Source organism: Apium graveolens, chromosome 8, assembly GCF_009905375.1.
Source record: "Apium graveolens cultivar Ventura chromosome 8, ASM990537v1, whole genome shotgun sequence".
Lineage (NCBI taxonomy): Eukaryota > Viridiplantae > Streptophyta > Magnoliopsida > Apiales > Apiaceae > Apium > Apium graveolens.
Window position 1 is genome coordinate 132,954,705 of NC_133654.1, and position 11,567 is coordinate 132,966,271.

At 31.1% G+C, this 11,567-nt stretch overlaps 1 long non-coding RNA gene across 1 annotated transcript; it reads right to left on the reverse strand.

Moving 5' to 3' along the window:
- Positions 1-3,475: 3,475 nt before the first annotated feature.
- On the reverse strand, positions 3,476-10,869 carry LOC141678902 (uncharacterized). Its single transcript, XR_012557952.1, has 5 exons — positions 10,752-10,869; positions 10,402-10,518; positions 3,992-5,233; positions 3,735-3,904; positions 3,476-3,616 (listed from the first exon to the last, which is right to left on the reverse strand). It is a non-coding gene; the product is annotated as an uncharacterized LOC141678902 (long non-coding RNA).
- Between the last annotated feature and the right edge of the window lie 698 nt (positions 10,870-11,567).

An 11,567-nucleotide genomic window follows, 5' to 3' on the forward strand; every position in this document is an offset into this window, starting at 1 on the left:
ACCAGGAGCCACCGTATCAGAGCCGTGACGGCCAGAACTTACATGCGGGGAAGCCCTGGCTGACCAGGCAACAAATGGAGGCCTTTTGGCCTACTAGGAGCCTCCGTATCAGAGTCGTGACAGCCACAACTTTCGTGCGGGGAAGCCCCTACCGACCAGACAACAAATGGAGGCCTTTTGGCCTACCAGGAGCCTCCGTATCAGAGCCGTGACAGCCAAAACTTATGTGGGGGGAAGCCTCGGCCGACTAGGCAACAAATGGGGGCCTTTTGGCCTACCAGGAGCCTCCGTATCAGAGCCGTGACGGCCACAACTTACATGCGGGTAAGGCCCGGGCCGACCAACCAACATGTTGAAGCCTTTTGGCCTACCACGAGCCTCCATATCAGAGCCATGACGGCCTCAACTTACTTGCGGGGAAGCCCTGGCCGACCAGCCAACATGTTGAGGCCTTTTGGTCTACCAGGAGCCTTCGTATCAGAGCCATGACAGCCACAACTTACCTCCGTAGTGGCCTTGGCCTACCAGCCAACAAGTTAAGGTCTTTTTACTCACTAAAAGCTCTTGTAGGAGAGCCTTAAGGCCTTCAAAAGTTTCTCCAGAAGCCTCCTTGAGATGTCTTTTGGAGATTTTTTGAAAAGAATAACTCCCAGCGGAACCAAGTTTCGTGAAGACTAGAATGTCTACGAGAACGAGTTGGTTGGAGTGCGTAACATCCTACAAGAGAAGTTTAGACAAATTTAATGGAGTACAAGACTTCCTACAAAAGGAAAGTTCAGTAGAACACAGAGCGTTCAACAAGAACGAGTACAGATGGTCCACTAGGATGAGTACAGAATGTTCGCTGAAACAGCCATAGCAGAACTCTGAGGAACTCAAAGGCAACTTTGAAATTAATTCCATGGAAAATCAAGGACAACAAGAGCATGGTAAGATGTGTAGAAACCTAGAACTCTTAGTGAGAAGATAAAAAAAAAGTGAGGGGCAGGACCCCCCGGGCAACCACCTCCAGGTCAACCAAGAACTGGCCGACCAGGAGGTTCTCCTCCAAAGTGGCCGAGTAGCCCACAATTGGGGGCTTGAGGCCGAGCAGAGCCTTCTGCCCCAGGAGGTTCTGCTCGACCCCGAGCCCCCCCTCGAAAATTTTGGAAAAAAATCTAAAAATAGAAAAAAATCAGAAATTTTTTAAGATTTTTTAAATTTTCAGGATTTTGAGATTAAGCCTAGATTAGGGCCGATTAGTGAAATTAAGCCCATATTAGGGTTGATTAGTGTATATTAAGCGTAGTTAACTCAAATAAAGTATAATTAGTGATTTGTATGATGAAATTAGCCCAGATTAGGGCCGTTTAACGCATTCACTCTTATAATTAGTATGAATTAGGGATAATTAGTGTCTTATGTATACTGATTAGTCTTAATTAGCCTCGATTAAGGCCAGTTAGTGCATTATAGCTTAAAATTGGGCTCTTTTAAGCCTAATTAGCGACTTGTACATGGAAATTAGCCCCGATTAGGGTCGATTAGCCCCGATTGACCAATTAGCGGCTTTCACCCTATAATTAACCTTGACGAAGGTTAAGGGGTGATAAACGCTCGCTTTATAGTCCTGATTAGGACTGTTTGGTGTTGAACACCATCCAAATAGCCTCTACGGGGGCCTTAAGTGTGTATACTCACACTGATAAGTTATTCACGGACTAGGCCCAAAACGGCTGGAAGAGCAGAGACATGTGTTCTAAACGGACTCAAAGTCCTACATAGAAGGTTCTGGAACTCCTTCCTCAAGAGGACTCCTGATCACCATCTAAGTTGGAGACTTGTCCACCAAGTCTCCCAACAGAAGTCTAACCCTAGACTCACCTCTATATAAAGGGCTTTACCCCTCAATCTCGAACTACATTTTGGCTTGATTCTCTACAACACAAAGATACGTAGGCATCTTGCAAGGACCGATAGTCCCGAACACAAGAGCAGCCATTAAAGCTCGAAGCTCACCAACCCTAGCATTAAATACTAAAGTACTCAGCTTTTTATTCCAGAACAAGTATCAATGATCTTAAAGGTCCCTAGTCGAGTATTATTATTGAGGGACAATAATAATGCATTAAACTTGTGTGTTTGTTGATTGATGATCACATATAATTGATCATAGATATAATGATACTAAAGTAAAAAACACAGGCAGATGTACATGGTGCTGGACAAACCAAATATGAGATTCCACATGTCTGTTGTCTAATAAGTAATTATCACTGTCATAATGATGTACTGGTCCTTAGACTTGAAATCATTATATTTTTATACGAGAATTAATGTACTCTCATTATATTAAAATTTACCTTTGACAAGGTAATGAAAAAGTGTATTTCGGGTATATTATAATTCGTACGAGAAATGTGAATAATCCAGAAAAGATTTCCCTGCCTAATTCTAGGAATGATATTATTGGCCTCTTGTGTGAGCTATATTATGAAATACGTGGTCATGCTCAAATGTTAATTTGATACAATAGTCTACTCATTGATCAAGGAAACCTAGATTATACTACGATGAGGATGACACATTACATGCCTCTAGCTTAATCTATAATATGTGGTTAAAGGGATTATATTACATTGTACATTATTCACGAAAGGTTTAATCGATCATCAATTTAATTATTATTACTTGGGTAGAACTGATGTATTACTAGATGTCGCTCATTATTTAAGATTTTAAATTAGATTTGAAATTTGTTGCCAATGTTATAATAACCTATAGAGTCACATACAAATATAAATAATGATATTAATTAAGTAATAAAGTATTACTTGAAGGATTATTTAAGTTAAACTGGATTTAAATTCAATTAAACTAATTTAAATTATTTATAATATTAATTAAGTTTGACTTAATTAATTAGATAAATAATGATATTCGAATTTACAAATATTAATTATGAAATTTATTTGTTGAATAATTAAGTGAGACTTAATTATAATACAAAAAAGAATTTCGAATTACTAACAACTCCTAATTAGTTAAAAGTTATATTTCATTTTTCTACCCTCTATATAATATCTCTTGTGTGGCTGATTTTGTATGCAAGACTTTTATTAAAAAAAACCTAGCCACCAAGAGAGAAGATGGAAAAAGTAAGAAGAAATATTTTTTACTAGTACACATTCAATCCTTACGTTCAAACATTCATGTGGATACTGATAAAGTGTAGATCATGAGAGTGGGATGCGTAGTGATTGAACAAGATTTGGATCTCATTTTCAACCAATTGGTAAAGCTTCTTAAGATAAACAATATGATCTACAAATTAAATATCTGTTTTTCGCATGGATCTTGCGGTGGGTCTCAAAAAATGTGATTTTTCACGTTTTTAATTATACTTTTCATTGCATTTATACCTCGAAACCTATCAATCACTACTTTATTAAATTTCAAAAAAAGTTCAAACACATTATTAACCAAACAACTTCCACTTATAATATTTCTATGAATAGAAGGAACATGATGCACTCTAGTCAGAGACATACCCATAAACAAACTTTAAGTGCATATTTTCTACTCCAAGAACTTGTGCAACACTAGCATTCCCCATCGTCACTGTCACTCCATAAGACTGTTAATAAGATATAAAAATGGTAATATCAACACAAATATGCACATTAACTCCACTATCGATTAACCACTCGTCTGACAGATAAGTGGAGAGTAGTATAGGGCTGTAAGTAACATACCCGTCATTGATTTCAGAGGCAACTACCTCACCAACAACCATGTTAGCTATAGGCTCACTAGTGGTTCCCAGTCCAAGTATAGTAGTTTCTTGAGCTACCACTCCAGCTTTCTTAGCTTTCTTAGCTTTTTTAGTATTCTTAACAGGACATTCCTTGCTCCAAAGACCAATCTGTCCACAAGAACAATATGGTTTGTTTGTCATTGATTTATTTGCTTTGTTTTAGTCTGGTTTAGTGTTATACTTTTTAGTGACTACCTTTTCTTTTATAAACAACAGTCACGACATTCACCTTCGAGCTCCCATTTTCAGCAGGCACCGCATGTCCTTGTTGGGACTTGTGCTGCTCCTGCACAGATATGTGCAACATCAAGTTAGTCAATATTGCCTCATCTTTCTGTCTTTTCCGGGAGAGAGCAAACTCTTCACAAGGCTTAAGGAGATTTTCATCACTGACATTACTCGAACTTTTCAAGTAAAACCATCCCGAACTCACCCAAAGCATGAATCAACATCTCAAACTTATAAACATGCTCAGTCATGGATTTTTCATCCACCAATTTGAAATTAATAAACCTAGCCACGAAATACTTCTCAAGACCTGGAGAATCAGCATTGTAGGTTTGGTCCAACTTATTTCACAAGATTTTAGCAATATAGGCATCTAATGAATAAATATCGAACAAGTTGTTCGCTAAAGATACCAAAATGGTTGCCTAGTAACCTCATCATTCTCAGCCCATAAAGCACATGCCTTTGCTTGATCCACAATAGGAGGATCATAATGCACCACTAGCCATAGACCCTTAAACATTAACTAGAGCTTCATTTTTTTCTGCCAGCGATAAAAAGAAGCTCCACCTCGAAATTTATCAGGCATACCCGATAAATCAATAGGATGGGAAAAATGGTACTAGTCCAATCAATGGTGGACGTAGTAATACCAGAACCAGTTTCAAGAATATTAGGAATCTCAGTTTCGTTAAACATCTTTCTAAATACAATATAACACAAATAATCTCTTCAAGATTGTTGGGTATAAATTATGCTACGCGCAACAATGGGACAAATATATAATCATGATTTAACAAGAACATGCAAGCAACCAATAAACGAAATAAACACGAAGGCAAAACAAGATATAATCAGAGACTGAATTGATAAAGAGAGGAGAGAATCACTTAGCTCTAACAGAAGTTTTAAAAAATTCTGATTAAACAAAACAGCTGAGTCGCCTAGCCTTCGAGAAGCCTAGACTGTTCTTGAAGAGATTATTATCCCACTTATGTTGTGTTGGATTGCAGTAATATCACTTCCAGGATAAAACAGATCAGAGCAATGTGTTCACAATCACGTAAAGATCAACATCGACTTGTACCTCGGTTCACCAGAAAACCTATGCACTTATACAATATGTATGTACGAGAAAAGAGAGAGAAGTAGCATATATGGTTCTCACAAGTTTATTGTCTCGTGCATCTATTTTCCAAACGTGAACATCTGTTTATAAACAAAACTAAAATGTAACTGAAAATAATTCATTAATTAAAATAAATATTCTGACTTAAATGCATTTAATAGAATATTTATCAGAATCGGTAATGTAACAACACATATCAACATTTATTCAGCCATATCAGTATTTAAGCAGGCATATCATAGTTTAACTCTGATTCAGTAAATACTGATTCCTCCCCCGGTTATATTTATACGCTGACTCTAAAATTCACATAAAAATAATATAACAAGTCAGAAAATATCCTCGAGTACCTGAAACGCTGAGAAATTCGCCCAAATCACTCTTTGACCCGACCTGACCCGAGTCGAGTCATGACATGGCAAGGCGGCGCTTATGTGTGCGCGATGCCACACTACCACCATGCACTCCAACATGTCTTAATAGTTGTACACTATACTTGCATATGATAATATATAAAGTACTTAACCTTTCATTACCTTACGAATGTTGGATAACCTACACAACCCATTTCAAATTACTAACTTCACCTCAATTTTTATATGGATTTTACTTAGAAAATGACTTAAATCCAAACTTAAAAATTTAAGTTCTCATTATAAAAAACAACTTTCAATAATAGTTTCCGGTAATTTTATCAAGAACACAATTTAAAATTTGACTTGAACTTACCATTTTCTAGAATGATGACATCTATTTTAGTTAGCTCTCTGCTACGGGTTTCCGAAATTTTGGAATAGTATGATGATGTTTTTGAACTCGTTTTGCTGATTTAGATCATTTTTTTGTTATTATGTTTTGATAATTTTGTATTAAATTATATCATAATGTTGCAGTTTCCCAAAGAAGATGTATTTTTAAGACTATATTTACTTGTTCATCACCGTTTCGTTAACATAATTGCATGATTAGTGTAAAAAGCACTAGCGGCAAGATCAAAACATGAAAGAACATAGTGCATGTGTCGGTAAACAGCTTTCTAACGTTTTTTGACTGAAAGCCCATTCTATATTTTGTGGGTCTTTTTGACAAAAAACTAGAAAGCACTTATCGAGTTTATTTTAGGAAAGCGAGGTTTCCTCATATTCAAGTTCTCATTATTCATTTTTCATTTAACAGCTTATTCTGTTCTAATCTTCTTGTATCTTTGTTGACGTAAATTTTATTTTATTACATAGTTTTTACTTTATTTTTAAAAAATTTAGTAATTTAAATTTTAATATTTCTATTTTTAATTTATCTTTTAAATTTATTTTTAATACTAACTTATAATCCATGCCATGCACCCACTTGTATGAATATTATAAATGATAATTTAATATGTTATTATTGGAATCGAATCTTATACCCACATTTAATAATAACTTGATTATATTAATTTGATTTAAAATATCTTAATTTTAACAAATGTGAACCGAGTAACCAAACTATGGAATGACAAGGCTAGCAAGATCATCAAAAATATAATAGTATTGTTTAATATTAAAATTACAATTGCATTAACTTTTTGATTTATTCTAAAAATTATAATTATAATTTAAAAGTGAATATGTACGTGTCTGTGTCTGTGTCATCCAGGTGCTCAACTAGTTGATATTGGCCACTGATACAGATCGTATAAGCAAACACACATAGATTGTATGTACATACACAAGGTTGCCATTGCCGGTCATACTCTACTTTAATTGTTGAAAATATTCTAGTGAGAGTGGGAAGAAAAAGAGACCACCCGGCGTCATTATTCATCAATTTCAGTCCACAAACAAACTTAGATCGTAGCAGCATATGTGGCAATTATTAAAAAAGAATATAACATCTCTAGTTGAATTTGTTCTACCATACAAAATTGCATTCTGTTCGGAATATATATAATAACAGACAAACACCCTCGAATGGTATATATTCCCCGACCTCTTCAAGTAAAATATTATATGCTTATCGGTTGCCATGATTTTTTAAACAATTATTATGAATAATAATATTATGTTTTATACTTTACTAACTGTTGATTTTTTCTGAGTGTGCAATAATAACCATCCACCCACATCCAAACACAAATACTTGAATGTTTGTTTTTGGTTAATGTAAAAATATATAACTTAAAATTTTATTTATAAATTAAAAATTTTAAAATTGATGAATTTTATTATAAAATTAATATATTTTGAGATATGTATAAAAAAATTAATACTTAAAATGAAGTAGAGAAAGTATACGTTACAGTACAAAAATGGGTGCATTGAACGTCATCCGACTATTACTTGATCTACAAATTTTTGAGGCTAAAAGTAGGATTAATACCATGCACGGGATAATTGTGGAGTTTGATCAAAAAATTTGTATCTTCTTAATATTTTATTAGATTTGTATATTAATTTTAATTTATAATAATTTTATTATTATTATTATTATTATTATTATTATTATTATTATTATACATACACTTTCACCCGTGCAACCCCACCCTATTTGGGAATTGAATGCTTGTAACAATATTTTACAATTTTTTCTATTCTATTAATGATTTTGAAAAAAAATACTTTACATTTAATTTTCATGGTACTTTAAATGTATTTCATTATATTTGTATTTTAATTTAAAATTTTTATTTTATATCAATTAAGAAAATATAATTGTAGCTCGCATAATATGTCTACGTAGTTATTTTTATTTTATTCATATATATTCTTTTTTTTAATATTGTGGGGTTTGATCAAAAATTTGTATCTTCCTAATATTTTATTGGATTTGTATATCAATTTTAATTTATAATAGTTTTATTATTATTATTATTATTATTATTATTATTATTATTATTATTATTATTATTATTATTATTATTATTATTATACATACACTTTCACCCGTGCAACCCCACCCTATTTAGGAATTGTATGCTTGTAACAATATTTTACAATTTTTTCTATTTTTTAATAATTTTTTAAAAAATACTTTATATTTATTTTTCATGGTACTTTAAGTGTATTTCATTATATTTGTATTTCAATTTTAAATTGTAATTATTATTATTATTATATTTCAAAATTTCTCATTTCATTTTTTTAAGAAAATGATACAAATTTAACCCGATTATAAATGATTTGTTAATTATTACTTATATTTTTTTATTAAAATAATTATTGCTGGTATTATATATAATATAATACTTTCAATATTTTTTGTATCAATTAAGAATATATAATTATAGTTCAATTTCTTATGTTTATTAATTATAGTTTAACTTCTTAATTAATTATCTATTTATAAAGATTAATAAGTATTTTAATGAAATATTAGAATAGTTCAAATACATATAGCATATAATATATTTTTTTGGCTTTGTATTTCAATTTTAATTTATAATAGTTTTATTATTATTATTATTATTATTATACATACACTTTCACTTGTTACTTATATATATTTTGTTAAAATAATTATTGCTTGTATTATATATAATATAATACTTTCAATATTTTTTATATCAATTAAGAATATATAATTATAGTTCAATTTCTTAATTATATATATTTATTATACAAATTATTAGATATAATAAGATATCTTTTATTACCTATACTTAGCACATGCAATCTTATGTGAAGACCAAACCACGTACCACCAAAACTCTTATCTATAGGATATAATGCAGGAGTCGCTATCGTAGGTAGAGAAGTGAAAGTGTGTGGGGTTATGAATAATTTTGCACCCTAAGCTAGTTGCGAAGAATGGGAGGATGAGAATAAGTTGTAAAGACAATACCCTATATATGAATATTCTTTTAGTTAAAAAAATTAGAAAAGAAGAAAGAAAAAAGCCAAATGGGCAATAGTAGTGGATGGAATATGTAGCTGGACCTCATTCGTTTATTCCTTGTAATTGGTGACCATATATAGGTCACTACGCTTCAAACCTATTGCTCAAACCCATCTAATTCCCTGCATTATTGAGTAATTTTTTTATGTATTGCAAATGTGGAAACATCAATTTTACATCACTCAAAAAACATAATTCAAATTCACATGATTTCCATCAATCGTAAAATTTATCGAACTATTTTCCAATTTTCATAAAAACAAAAAGAGACACGTAGAAAAGAGATATAGTCATAGTCCATTGAGACCTGGTCAAAACACTTATACATGCACGTTTCTTTAATTTTAATGAGTTTAATGTCAAAAAAAATCAACCACCTTTTTGCTAGTTTGCAAAATACCCAATATGGTTCTTAATTGACAAGTTTAACCAATAAATATTGTTAAATTATGCAGAAACAGGATTACAAAAGTTAACCATGGTTAACAAAGACTGATGTGGCACACCCAACTTAGTCCACATGACAGGTATAAATATATATAATTTATAAATTTGCCAAAATAACCATCTCCTATTGGTTTACAATTTGAAATTTTGTAATTTCATTTTAATTTTTGTTTCAAAGGTTTGGAGTCCTATAAATTATCAAAATTAGGGCTATAATTAATTTAATAGGATGTTTTTTTTCAAAAAGAAAAAATTAACAGGACTTAAGTGCTTTAAATTCAGCAAATAAATTCTGAAATTCATAAATTTAGTACCAGGAAGTTCACAAAAATATCACAAAATATGATTCAAACATCATTTAGATCTTGAAAATAATTACATCCTCGTAATATCAAATTTATTCCATTTCATTGGATTGTGTGGCAGGAGGACAGAATAATTAAATCAATTTTAATTAAATCATTAAATCAATTTAATCATTAAATTATGTGGCAGGATGTAATTTAATTAAAATTGATTTAATTAAAATTGATTTAATTATTATGTTCATTACAGAATGATTTAATTAAAATTGATTTAATTATTCTATTTATTACAAAATGATATCCTCATAATCATTTAGATCTTGAAAATAATTACATCCTCATAATATCAAATTTATTCCATTTCATTGGATTGTGTGGCAGGATTTAATTTATTCCACCATTTTTCTTACGTCCTCATTATTCTCTTCTCAACCGTAAAACCAACTCATGCATGGGATTAGGATTATCCTGTACACCTACATATATATATCTATCACTTTTTTTTACTTAACCTAGAAAATATCTTCATTAAATCATTGTCATTCAACAACTTCACATGTTTCATATTGTAAACATATGAAAACTGTGGATATTTGTAGTAAAGCTTAGCACAGATTTCTTACCTCATCTTCAAATTCAATCACCAAAACATATTACATCTATCTTCATCCACGTTAAGAACGACTTCATACTGCATCCACAAGAACCTTAACCTTTTATCCTCCATGCCCATACTTAACCTGCATACAATAAATCATAAATCCTAATTACAATACAAATTTAGTAACCCCAAACAGTAAACCCTAATTATAATATAATCTCAGAAAATTGAACTAGTAAACCTTAGTTACAATATAAACCCAAACAATCCAAATATTAAACCCTAAATACAATACAACTCACTAACTCTAGATTGTAAACTCTGATTATAAAAATTAGTAATAAAGTATAAGAATATGGGATTGTGCCTAACTAGTGATAAGATGGAGAGTGATGAGATGAGAGCGATGTGAGCCATGAAAGATACATGGCGAGAGAGCATCGATAACGAAGGAGAAGAGGGAATTAGATGCTTGCTGCTTCATCTGGGAGATTTTGGGGAATGTAATTATTGTTTTAGATTTATGTAATTTGAATTATATTTTAGAATTTCTTTTTTAATTTTATTATTTAGTCAGCATTCACGTTAACAATGATTTGGCAAAAAGTGAACGTGTCAGATTTTAACTTAACTATGATTATGGTTTGCATAATTTAACAAAGTTTATTGGTTAAACTTGTCAATTAAAAACCATATTGGTTATTTTGCAAACTAACAAAAAAGTTGTTGGTTTTTTTGGCAGTAAGCTCAATTTTAATATAAGAATTTACAATTTTATCCCTAAAAACCAAATCATCAAAATCTTTTTCATAAATTATATATAGGATAAAATTATTATTAATTAGTATGGTTTAAAAAGAATAAAACAAGCAACGAACTGAATCAGAAGAACTCAGGGGGATAATATTGTGATGTAAGCATATGAGAATATTAAAATAATAAGGCCTTTCTTCGAGAGAGGACCCTCTTATATACAGAACCGTAGATAATCCTTAATTTTATTATAAAATTTCATCAAATTCGTTGTTAATATAGAATAATATTTATATTTAAATATAATAAAGCGTTTACCAATTGAAATTTAAAAAAAATAAGTGATTGTAAATTTGATTTTACTGTGAAATAATTTTGGATAAGTGTGATTTTACTGTGATTCTAGTACAGAACTATTTTAAATTATTTCATCAA